Source organism: Dipodomys spectabilis, unplaced genomic scaffold (assembly GCF_019054845.1).
Source record: "Dipodomys spectabilis isolate Male_0828 unplaced genomic scaffold, ASM1905484v1 ptg000169l, whole genome shotgun sequence".
NCBI classification, from domain to species: domain Eukaryota; kingdom Metazoa; phylum Chordata; class Mammalia; order Rodentia; family Heteromyidae; genus Dipodomys; species Dipodomys spectabilis.
In genome coordinates, this window is record NW_024870846.1 from 3578886 (window position 1) to 3591284 (window position 12399).

Here is a 12399-nt window from a genome sequence, read left to right on the forward strand (position 1 = left end):
TTTTAGAGTATTCAAAATGAGATGCTGGTGGAATCATGTAGGCTGATTCCCATATGAATAACCAGAATATTAGGAAAACAGTAAAATACTTGCATTCAGTTACATTGCTAGGTTACACTGTTAGGAAAAGTGACTAAACTCATCATGAAAGCATTTAATATTATAAATAGAAATACAGATATATATAAATGTATTTCTATCATCATCGTCCACCCCTCTTGGAGGTTTTGATTTAATTGGTTACTGGCGCTTCTCAGATATCTGTTTTAAGCAACTCATTATTATGCATGCCCACATGAGATCTTTTGCCATGAATGACCTTATCACAAAGCTGGACAGGATCACAGACAACCCAAACACAAAGTGTGCTGGTAAATGCTTTATATGTACACACACACACACACACACACACACACACACACACACACACACACAGAGCAAAACACATACTATCCTATTGGTTCTATTTCTCAGGAGAGCCCTGGCTAAAATGCTAAACTTAGGAAAACAGTCATAACTTAACACAATTCTTCTTCCTTCTAGTATTTTTTCTTTAGTCTATGATATTATTGGCACTGAAAGGAATGCTGCATACCTGGTTAGTAGCTTCAACTCTGAAATAAAATGATTTGCTTAAGATAATGTTTATAGGTTGACTTAAAAATCATTTCATATGCACCGTAGAAGAATGAGTTTGTATTAATGTAAAGTTATTGGATAGTTGAATTATTTCTTTACTTTGAAATGAACTGATCTGATTTACAATCTCTGTAGAGATAGATTTACAGTGAAGTGAAAGCAGAGTTCAAATTTGGGGATCCTTTCTTGAAGACCTTCTGGGACCTGGATATAAGGCTTACAAAATGTGGAATGGAGGTCTCATGTTTTAGTGCAGTTTTCAAAATAAGATGTTTGAGACAATAATTGTTTAACTTTCTAGTTCTGACACTGACTGTTCCTCCAACACCTTTTTCTTCTGCACATGAAGGATTCGTGGAGATATTTGATGTTTCCAAGTCAAACTTCAATAGAAGATAAATGTAGTACAGATTTGTATTTCTTTCTTATCAGTCTGTAGTCAATATGGGAATTCTCTTTTCTCCACCGTATTTTATAATGCACCACACATTTAAGCAAATATTACATAAAATACAACTTTTGGATCTCTGTGTTTATGAGGCGTGCACTGTAGAGTGACTACTCCACATAACAAATCAGCCTTTGTGTCTGTAAAATAATGACCAACTTTTCTAGAAGAAACACTAAAACTTCTCTGTGGAAACTGTTATGACAAAGCCACTGTTAAACTAAAAGTTGATCAGAATGTCATGTAGTTAAAAATAGCAGGAAGGGAAAAAAAATACCAGGAGGTTTTTTTACTCTGAAATTTTTATTTTCTGGGATTTTTGTTTTTATGTATTTGTCAGGCTTCCAACACTTTTGAATTGTTATTGGTCTAATTCTAAGAAAATATTTGGTTTTCAAACTTTTCTTGGTCCTTAATTGGAAGGAAACCAGGATGTACAGAATCTATAGTCTGTGGGTCCCCTCTCAGTCCCTTGCTCTCCTCTCCGTGTGCCAACAGGTGGCACAATGCCACCCCCTTGAAGTAGAAACAACCAACTGTTCACCCAGCGGCCTCCTCTGCTACCCGGGGCTCTGGCTGCCCACACAGTAGCTGTTTGCAGGGGAGGCGCTCAGCAGGAAGAGAAACGAAGTCTGGAAGGTTCAGGAAGACAAGAGGTTGAGGAGAAAGCAGGATTGCTGATTTTTGAACTATGTATGTTCATCATCATTTTGACTGTCCCCACTACACACAGGTTATTTATTTCATTTTTTATTATTTTTGCTGATTCTGGATGTCTGCATACTTTACTCAAACAGACCAAGTCCCAAAGAGGAAAAGTGACTTTGTCAGCTATTCGTTTCTGGGAGAGATTGGCACAGGCCAGTGTCTAGTCCCCGAGCTTCTAAGGATGTCCTGTGCTTCTGGACAGTTCGGGAATACATTACCAAATTTTAAGGCACGAAAATATTGAGAAATATGTAATAGGAAATACCAACCCCCAGTCACCTCTCTTTTCAGGGTTAAGAAATGCATGGAGAAATGACTGGATTTTTAGTCTTTCCAAATATTTTTGTACCTTAAGCTTGATTAACAGGTTAAAGTGATATTCACTTTCAGACTGAGACTACATCAAACAAGCTCCTTGGGATGTTTGGTAATAAAAGATAACTGCAGTAATCCCATTGACAAAAAATAAACAGTCTCAGCTCTTTATCCATTTGAGCAGATTTATTGAAGTGCATACCATTTACTTTGAGTTATACAATTCAGTGTTTTTTAAATATATATTATGAGTTGTGTAACTTTGAGCATAATCAACTTTAGAGTATTTCCAATAGTTCCAAAGAAACCTGGTATCCATTACCAGTCATTCATCATTTCTCTCCAACCCATAGCTTTAGATGACTACTAAGTAATTCTGTGCTAGAGATTTGCCTGCTCTGGGTATATTATATGATGAAATAATAGACTGGCTTCTTTATGTAGGTTTTCATTAAAGTTCCTACAAGTTACTATATTAGACTCCTTTTCTTCCATGACCTAATAAAGGATATAAATCTGCTGATTCTTAAATTGAAAGCTTTGTTTTGGTAATAGTCTCCTACAAGAAAAATAAGGCTAATATTCAGGTGTGTTATGCATGCCTTGGGCAAGACAGAACATCTTGGTGCTGGTTTTGAACTTAGGGTCTCACAAGCACTAGGCAAGATCTCTACCCTTTGAGTCACCAAACCCTTAGCCCTTCATTCAGAGTCTAGCTTTGTCTTGCTGCATTCAGATCATAATTCTCGTACTTCTACCTCCTGTGAGGATGGGACTGACAGCTATGGTACACCTCGCCTGGCCCAGGAGAAGATATTTTGAAATTACTTTCCTTACATGAGAAACCGTGGACTAGATGTACCATTTATAGCACAGTGGCATCTTGCTGGGGAGAAATGGAGTCTGAAATAAAGGAAAACATTTTGATATCTAAATCCATGCCAAGAGGTGAAGGATATTCTTTTTACTATGACTATTGTATCTGTGTCTTTTCCATTTGGAAAAAGTTGGAATTAGGCGCTCTTGTTGACTTCAATAAAACATATTCAAATGTGACTGCTTGACTTGTCCTAGTTTTAAACTGTCTTAATTATGTGTAATTTCAGCACCATGAGTTAAATTTAATGCTAATCCTTTAAAAATCTATTTATCTACAAACAAAAATCTGAAACTTATTGTTAGCATATAACTTTGATATATGGTAATATGAGCTTTTTCATGAGCTGAAAATACCCCAGGGTTTTGGAGGAGGGGGAAGAGGAGGGTGATTAGAGATAATATTCTGTAAGTCTCAAAGTATGTACGCAGTAAGTGCGCTCACTTTCAAAACAAACTTGAAAGTGCCTTTCTGGGGATATTTTCATAAGATTACAATAACGATTGATTTGTTTGCAGGAGCTACAGTTGAGGAAAATATTTACTATGGAGATAAAGAGCCCTGTCAGGGAATGTTGTTTAATGTGAATATTTGAGACATGTTTCACTTTGAAGAGTGAATACGTGGGAGATGCGTTCCAAGTTTTAAAGTACTATATTACTGTTGATGGCTTGAGAAACTAAGAAACTGGGATCTTTCTTATTCAAGGTAAACAGTTTCCCACTGCACAAGGGGAAAGTTTTCCTGTGTGCAAACAGAACAGCTTACTTCTAGGTCCACTGAGCCACGAGCAAGGTATCAAGGATGGGAGCAAAACTATCTGACCTTGGCCATGAGGTGACTCCTCATCTCTTTATTTAAGAAACAATTTATTCTTTGCTTTTGTTCCATTTATGTTCCAAAAGTGTGCAAATCTTTCTTTGTATATGCATATAGAAACATACAAAATTTCTATGAATGTATACATTTAACCTACATTGCTATACATATTAATGTGGTATTTATTTTTGTATTCCCCCCATATTCTATTTATCCTTCCTTCATCTCTCTTCCAAGGTTCTTTATGATCTTCCTCTATGCTCAAATACAAATCCATATATATATATATATATATATATATGCATGACTATGTACATATATGCATAGAGATCCTGTGTACATATAAATAATGACAACTACAATGTACACATTCATCTCTAGTGTTGTAATGTTCATATCCTGGAGCACATTATGCATGCTTTTCCATAACTTTTGTTGCTTTCCCAACACCTTATGGACAAAACACTAAATCAACTGGTGCAGTGCAGATGCAAGTCTCTAACGGCCACTGAATGCTTCACAGTGTGATGGCTCACAGTTTCATTATCTCCCTAATGATACACATTATCTCTCCTCAGCCTTTTGCCCCTCTGAGCAATACTGCAATAAACACACACACACACACACACACACACACACACACACACACACACAACTTTGCACCTATATCATTATCCACTGATGTTTTTATGCTTAGTCTGTTACTTTTTATATCTCAGCTTATGGTCTGATTAACACTCTCATCTAGTGCAGAAAAATCTAACCAGGTTTTAAGAGTCTCCTCCTCCTCCAGAAAGATTTTGGAAAATTACGTTTTATGATACTTGTGAAGACATGGAATCCGCATTGCATTGTCTGTAATGGGTCCACTGGTATGAACCGTCTTCTGTCACTGTGGATGTGTTTGCACAGGAGAGTGTGTATGTGGTGTCACTGTGGATGTGTTTGCACACCAGGGTGTATATGTGAAATCTCACAGTTTGGGCTAGATTTTTGTCTACAACCCTTAACCCACCATGACTATTGAGAGAGGCTTTCTTACAGTGCTGGCTGCCTTTACAGTTTTCTTTTTTATCATTTGTTTTAAGGAATTTAACTTTTCCTGTGTATTGCTACAGCCTTCATATTTCACTGGCCCGTTGATACCCTAGAATCATTAAATGTATACTTCAAATCTATATGCCTGTGTATTTTTTCCAGTGGGAAGAACTGTGGTATCAACAGACTGATACTTACTGCCTAGAATCATAACTGATTAGGAGTAGCAACAGTATAATATTCCAATTATTTCTAATTATCATCAACTGTAATACTTAATAAAAAACCCCTCCTGTGTTTTACTCAGTTCATTTGCAAGGCTCAGGATTTTCAATAGTTCCCCCCCACCCTTTTTTCTCATGTAACAAACGAATGAATTCGAACACTATCATGCATTCTCTATGGCTGGAAATTTTTGATATTTTTAATCATTTGCTGCACCATAGATGTAAACTTACTGGAAGAGATTCAATCTGTTATAATTAATATTCTTTCTAATTTTCAAAAGTTACCATAGAGAACAAAAGCCTGTTCATCTTGTCTACCTAGTATAATAGAAAAGTTAACCATATTTAGAGAACATAAACCTGTCCATCTTGTCTACCGAGTACAATAGACAAAATCCCAGTCATCTTTAATGCTTTCTGTACTCTACAGCATGGCAAAATTCACTGGGAGTGTTCTGTTTTATAACGGGCATGGACATTTGTTCCAAGGGTTCCACATTCTGAGAGGAAGCTTCCACATGTGTACATTCGGTGCACACATGCCCTTTGCCGGCGAGATGATTGCTCTTTTTACTGTGTCAGGGGAAAGACCTCGGAAATAGAGGACTCTTAGAATCCTTTGGATTTCTCCTCTCTGAACTCAATTTTAATTTTTTATCTTGGTTTCCTTTTGGATTTTCACGTTTCATTTTTGTTTCTCTTCTTCCAAGGAATTCCCTGTCAGATTTATTTTCTTTTTCGCCTCCTCCTAGTTTATCCTAGAGTGATTTGTACTTTCTTTTTCCCTTTGCTTTTTCTTTTGGAGTTTTCTAATTTTCAAAATAAGGACTACCAAAAATTACAAAAAAAAAAAAAAAACCAGGGAAGGCAGCTCAGGAAAACTACTCTAACATTCTGAATAGTTGACAGATATATTTAGAGGTTCTAATGTTGCCTGCATATTTTTTTAGGTTTCATAGAAATAAAATGTGGCAAGGTAAAATTGTTTTTCTGTTACTTCTGATTCTTCACTCATACTACTATGGTTCTTAGTTTTCATCTTACTGCTTTCACACTAATTATTATGTTATTAATCTTTCTTAGATTACACCATAAACTTTTGCTCTTCTCTTTTCCTCTGGTAGAATGCATTTCTAGAATGTTTCATTTTCAATACCGTGTTTTTATTGCAGGTAACAACATTATTTATTACTTCTCTATACACTTGCCTAATTTATGATTCAACTGTGATCCTTTTTTTATTTTCTTTGTTCCATAAACCTTTATACTTATCATAAAAAAGGATCAAGAAACATTTTATAGCTGCACACCTCTAGAGTTCACTATACTTAATATTATGTCTCCAAAATTATGGCCTTGCCCTTTCCCAAAGCCCAGCCTGTGAAGCGCACCTCTGCGCTGTCTGCATGATCGCCCTTTCTCTGCCTGATTTGCTGGGCTCCTCTGGAGAGACATCTAGTGTCAGCGTTTTGCTGTCAGTGTAAGGGAGGATTTTGAAGGAAGCTGTGTGGGTTCTTTTTTTGTTTTTTGATATTTTGCTTCTGAGAGTATGCAGGAGTCAAACGGTTCTCCAGCTTCCCATGGGGACCTCTCCCAGTATCTCCTGCTCTTCTCACCTGGGCCTGACCCCTGGGTCAGGGAAGTTTAGGTCCAGTTTTCAGGTCTCCCCTTGTTTCCCTTACTTTCAACAGGTGTTGATATTCTACAGTTCTTACCAGTGTAAGAGATTACCTTAACTTACTTTTCTCTTAAGATTCATAGGTCAAGCCTGTCCATGCTTTTTATAGACATCTATAGAATTTTCATTTTGTTAATCTTGTTATTCTGCTCTTAATGGGGTTTTAGGAACAACATGGGATAATTGTCACCATAGTACCATCCCTGTTTTTCTACAGTCCTCTACAGGCATAATGACATAGCTGTCTATTTTCAGAATTTCACCTTCTATATATTCTCTTGTAGAGGATTCTACCTGTGGCAGAAAATTGCAAATTAGTTTATCTTTTCCATATGACCTTTCATATACTTTTCAAATTAAGATTATGTGCATCTCCAGCCCCTGAGTTTATTTAGAAGCACTTTACCAGAGTAGGAGAAGAGATAATTAGAAATTTTGATGCTAAAAAAATTGAAGAGTCACAAAAATCTTTGGCATTTCTGCTCATTTTTCCATGTAGTTAGAAGAATATTAATATAACTCAGTGACTCTATTACAAAAGAGTTTCCGTAGCTACTGAACATATGAAGTTAGCTTTTTCAGAGCTTACATTAATTAAAGGATAAATAAAACTGAAGAGACTTCTTATCTCATTCTATCAATAAGTAATTTCATCCATGGATACACAAATTAATTGAAAAATATCTATTCATCCATCTTATTACAAAATGAATTTTCAATAAATAATTAATTTATATTTAATAATTACCTACCAAAACATGCACAAGTTCATCTTATTTTTAAGTGAATATGAATCCATGATAATTAAAACTAATTAAAAAAACCTTAATATTGGAGCCTCTTAAGGCATATATGTTATATAAATTTTCATTACATTTAATAGAATAAAACTACTTCAAATAGAAAATATGCTACAATATGATCATCTGAGAGGGATAATATAGAATTAAATATCAAGAAACAAGAAAATTATTACTGTTTAAACTCAAACACCCAAACTCAAACATGCCTATAATCCCAGCTACTCAGAAGGCTGAGATCTGAGCATCACAATTCAAAAACAACCTAGGATTATCTCTGTTTAATGACTGAAAAATATAAATAAAAACAAAAGCCAGAAGTGGAGCTGTAGCTCAAGTGGGAGAGCGTCAGTCTTGAGCAAAGAAGCCTGGGGACATTGCTCAGGCTCTAAGTTTAAGCTGCACTACTAGCACAAAACAAACAAATAAAAAAATGACTTCAGTAGCTCAGTATTTCAAATTTACTTATTTATTTATTTTACACAGGAGAAGGTATAGCAAGTTCTCCAGCTCTAAACAAGGGAACTGTTAGTGTGTTCTTTTTCTCACTTTAAAATTTTTTTGTTATATTTTATGTTGTAGTAAAGGTGCTGTACCAAGGAGTTACAGTTACATAAGTAAGGTAATGAGTACATTTCTGATATTTTATTTCAAAATTAAATATTTTGAGACAAATTTTAAAACTACAAACCATATATAAGAACAAAGAATTGAGATGTTTTTCAGTTGTATTTTTTTCCTGATGGCTGAAATAAGATCCCAATCTACTGAATATGTATTTCTGACTATTTAAGGTTAAAGGGTGAAATTAGATATGATATTTAAGAGAGCTTTGTCTAAAATTTGGAGTGATGATCTACACTGTGAAATACTAGTCTCAAATGTCTGTGCATTTGTCATTAACTCAGATTACTTGGACTAACCTTTTTGTTATACATTCATTTTCTTTATATTTTTTTATTGTAAAGATACTGTACAGAGGGGTTCCAGTTACATGAGCAAGGTAATGAGTCAATTTCCCATCAAGCATTGTTACCCCCTCCTTGGTTTTTTCCCTACCATCCCTTTCCTCATTACCTCCCCAACTCCTCTCTCTCCCACCACAGAGTTGAAAACTTCGTTTTCAACATAGTGTCTTGTTCATTTCGTTGATACAATGGGTCATCTTGTCAATTTATATAAGCATTTTGTTATTTTTCTTCCCCTCTCCAAATTAGAAAAATGTGTATACAAGATGCAGGGCACCAACATCAAATACAGTGATGACAAGGATTATACTATGGGGGAAGAACATACAAAAGAAACAAAAAAAATCACACAGTACATTATAAATACATTAAAAACAACAGCAACAAAGATAAAATCTCTTGTGTCCCTATCTTGGAGTTCATTTCGCTTAGCATCAGCTTAAATGGTCATATGTACATATCTTTTGGCCTTTTCTGCTTGTCCTAGACATATACTAGTTATTGAAGATAAGGGAAACCATGGAACCTGTTTCTTTGGGCCTGGCTTACTTCATTTAATATAATTTTTTCCAAGTCTTTCCATTCCCTAACAAATGTGGCAATGTCATTCTTTCTGATGGAGGCATAGAATTCCATTGTGTATATATACCACATTTTCTTGATCCATTCATCTACTGAGGGGCATCTAGATTGGTTCCATATCTTAGCTTTGGTAAATAATGCTGCAATAAACATAGTTGTTCTGGTAGCTTTAGTATGGCCTTGTTTGTGATTATTGGGATAAATGCCCAAAAGTGAGATTGCTGGGTTATAGGGGAGCTCTATGTGGAGTCTTTTGAGAAACCTCCATACTGCTTTACAAAGTGGTTGAGCAAGTTTACACTCCCACCAACAAATGCTGTAGGGTTCCCTTCTGGTCACATCCCCTCTAGCATCTGTTGTTATTTGATCTCTTGATTATAGCCATTCCAACTGGGGTAAGGTGGAATCTCAATGTTGTTTTGACTTGCATTTCTTTTATGGCTAGAGAAGTTGAACATTTCTTCATGTGTCTATTGGCCATTCTTATTTCCTCTTCAGAGAAGTCTCTCTTTAAGTCTTTAGCCCACTTATTTATCAGGCAGTTGTTTCTTGGAGGATTTGTTGTTGGGGATTTAATTTGTTGAGTTACAAGTATATTTTAGACATGAGACCCTCATCTGTTTTATGGCTAGTGAAGATCTTCTCCCAATCCTGAACACTCATTTTCTTATGCACATTTTCTTCTGTCATTTTTCGTCTTCTTTGGGAATAAGGCACTACTACTAGAGCTCAGAAAGTTCTTCCATCCTGATGGCATTGATACTCACTTCTTACACCAAGAGAAAAAAATAGTGTGCATCAATGCCAAGTCAAAGAGCAAAGTCTGGGTGATGTGTTGGCCAGGGTCAATTTGATTGCAATTTCAGAAATGGCTCCACGTGGGCATGAAAGAGAAACTGGGGAGCAGGGTTCATAAAGGCACTATTATGATTCTGTCTTGGTCATTTTGAAATGCATTTTTAGTAGGGTATTAGACCAATTTGTTCTAAATGTAGTGAGTTACAGTTTGGATAGGATTTGGGGTTTACCACAATTGAAAATGATTTTTGAATGATTGAAGAAAAAGGATCATCAGTCAGGTTGCTATGTTGACGCTGATTAGGGTAACTAAGGGTTAAGAGGGCTTGGCATCAGGAAGACAGAACAGTAGGCCCTGCACAGAAAGCTAAGAAAGGCGCAGGAAAAGCTTTCTTCAGATGCATCAATCTCATACCAAGGGCATCCTCCGAACCTCATACAATTCTGCTAAGCACGTGAATAAGGAAGGCAGAATAATGTGCAGTGGAAGTGCAGAGAGGCGGATGCCAGGACTAGTGAGAAGGAGGCTTGTCAAAGACGCCAGTGTGGGAGCTTTGGGGGCCCCAGGGAGGAAGAGTGAGGACTGGAGCAGAGGAGGTCTTACTTTGTACCTTTCACAGTCCCTGCACCAACATAAATGGAAAGTATTGAGCAGTCAAATTTTGACAATTACAAGCCACACACGCGTGTGTGCATGCACACGCACACACACACACATCTTGACTCAGACAGAGGAATGATTCTTAGAATGACTGGGATCTCAGTGAGAGCAAGTGGAATGGAAAACCTTTCATGGTTAGGAGAGTTATTTGAACTCTTTAACAAGATGAAAGGCAGACCTGTTAGCTTTGTTATAAGCTATTGGAGAGCTTTGGGATGCGTAGCTTTGACTTTTCTATGAAGGAATCTGCATCACTGAGAGGGAAGAAATGATGGATTTCGTGTTCAGTGGAGATTGGATAATGGTATGTATTTGTTAATAATATTGGCATAGATATTCCACACGTTATTCCACAGAGAACAGAACTTTAGTGTCTGCATTAATTACTTAATCCTCTTACTTCATATTGGCAGATGAACTGAGAGGCAAAATGCAAACAAGATCTATTAGGTTATATTTTTGTGTCCCTTTGATGTGAATTTTCTTTCTGAGTAAATAAGGAAATCTTTTTATTTATATGTTATATAATATATTTTGTTTTAGACATTTCATGTTTTCCCTTGCCAAACGTATCTGAATGCAGAATATATTGTTACATATCACATTGCTAATGATCTATAAGCAAATTATGCCAGACATTTCTGAAGTTACAGAAAAGGGCAAGTTGCCCAGTTTAATTTTTCATTTACACTATAGCAAGAAAGAAGATGTTTATAGAGTAATTTTGAAATTACTTTATAGTGTAACCTCAGAAAAATGTCTTATTAGAGAATATACTAAGGAAATATGAAGTAAAAGGATGTGAAGTTAGAACATGAGTCCTAGTATTGACTCTCAGGTACCTCCTCTTCTTGCCGCTTTCAGTTTAATTAATATAGTATATCACTGGAGGATGGCATTCAAACTTCTATAGGATTAATCCTCTTTAGCATCTGTAATTATACCACTTTACAATTTTCAGCTGCTAATATATATTGTGATAGCACCATTAAATTAAAGCTAAATATAAAGAAGAGGCAAAATCAAAGTTCAGTCTGAGTCAAAATTTTACAATAATAAAAATAACTGAGTTTTTAAAGGAAAGAGTGGTTGGCTCATTGTTAATCAGTTTTTTCTGACATATTTGTCACAGCTTTAGCTTGGCTCTATTTTATTATTTTTAACTGGTTGGTTTTCTCTTCTGTACCTGGAGGGTACAGAGGAGACCAAGACAGAGGAGCTGGAGTGCAGTAAGGCCCAGAGTAGGAGAGAGGACCAAGGACCAAGTAGATAGAAGAACTTGAACTCACATTCTCAGTGGATTGAGAAGCAACCAAAGGAATTTGAGCTAAGAGATTACAAGGCCCAAATTTATTGTCAAAACACTTATTTTGGGATACTGTTTTGACAAAGATATGGGGTGACACGTAGAAACAAAGAGATTGAGGGCTGTTAAAATCCTTGAGAGATCAAGCTGGGAGAGATCTAATTAGATTTATTATATGTTGTAAAGGAGAAGGTGCATTTATTTGTTATTTGTCTGAATAGCATACTAGAGTGAAGTCAACAAATCCAATATTGTTGTCTATGAGGAATGAAGGAAGAAGCAAGTCATGTGCTTTCAAAGATGAGGAGGAAATCAGGCCGGAGCCACTAGTACCCAGCACTTAATGACTTTTGCCTTTATAACTCTAGATTTTGTATTGGTTTTGTGCTTAAAGAATGAGTTCAGTAAGAATTTTCTTCAAATTAAGATATGGGAGCATGCTTAAGTTATTACAATTAATGTCAATAATCTTACAAATAATATCGCTGTGCTTTTTAAGTAGACATTATGAGCTTAGCCTTTTATATCCTGATGT